Here is a 1,230-nt window from a genome sequence, read left to right as displayed (position 1 = left end):
ACAATAATAAAACAGTATAATGTTAATGGAAGCTGTTCGCCATTATAGTAATTGACAATAACTATGACGATCGAAGTGGGAGTGGTCAATCAATGTATCTGATATTATAGGCTTATAGATGGTGCGAATACGATAATAATAGCATTTTGTTATATAACTACTAAACAAGTAATTTAATACCGATGAATGACGTGTTGCAAGTTACGGACCATCTCTGCGATTGAAAAGTACGTTAAAATTCATCTGACAACTTTTATCTAAGTGGTAAATCAGAAATAACTGGTTCAAAATGTTTAATTGTAATTATCCCGAAAATTCACTAGGATTAGTGTGGTCATGCTTATTGGAAATATTTTGAGTTTTTATTTATTTATTTATCTTAAGCTTGATCTAACATCAATAAAAAATGGTAAATATATCGTTTGATATAAATATATAGTTTTTTACAAAATATATTATTTTCAAAATAAAGCGCCCCCGGGTGGGCTCGAACCACCAACCTTTCGGTTAACAGCCGAACGCGCTAGCCGATTGCGCCACGGAGGCCATGGGAGCTAATATGAAAATACTGTACAGTATTGATATGTATGACATCATTGTAAGATAGCCGATATTGTTAATGAGCATACATAATATGTTATAATTATTACATTTGTGTAAATATAATTCAAGATTGTTATACACTTTTAGTTAAATATTGGTCACGATTTCGATAAAAAATCATCCTTGAGCCTAGTAAAAGTTAAAAAATAACAAAAAATACTATCAACATTTTTTTTTATAAAATGATCTTCTTAAATAGCTTGCTGCAAACTGTGGCGAACAGGTGGGACGGGCCTATACAGAAATATTGGATGTCCTTACACATGGCATCGTCGCACTTTTGCGCAAAGTAGTATGTGTTATGTTTTACTGGTTCGTGTATTTGTTACTAACATTAGTTATATAAGTGAAATTGTTATTATCCATCTATGGAGACGTATCCGAAATAAACGTTTATTAATATTATTATTAAATCTTTAAGAAATGAATGAATTATAATCACACGGTTGCACGTTAGGTAGATAGGTCATGTTTGCTGTTTCTGCTCTATAAGCATGTCAAGTAAGTATACATATTATGTGACTCCATTTTGTGATCAAAAAACTGGTCAAGCAATAATTTATTAGTTAAGGATGATTCTGTGGTCATTTCAATTAACCTTTAATATTGAAATATCGTTTACGCAAG

The 1,230-nt window shown here is 31.1% G+C and overlaps 1 non-coding gene across 1 annotated transcript; it reads right to left on the bottom strand.

Annotated features, from left to right (window-relative positions):
- Window positions 1-472: 472 nt before the first annotated feature.
- Window positions 473-546, bottom strand: TRNAN-GUU (transfer RNA asparagine (anticodon GUU)). The gene has a single exon. It is a non-coding gene; the product is annotated as a tRNA-Asn (tRNA).
- Between the last annotated feature and the right edge of the window lie 684 nt (window positions 547-1,230).

The sequence above is a fragment of the Epargyreus clarus genome, unplaced genomic scaffold, assembly GCF_041222505.1.
Source record: "Epargyreus clarus isolate Ecla_fem2 unplaced genomic scaffold, WU_Ecla_fem_2.2 ptg000015l, whole genome shotgun sequence".
Taxonomy (NCBI): domain Eukaryota; kingdom Metazoa; phylum Arthropoda; class Insecta; order Lepidoptera; family Hesperiidae; genus Epargyreus; species Epargyreus clarus.
Note: the sequence above shows the minus strand (reverse complement) of the source record. Positions and strands in the feature narration are given on the sequence as shown.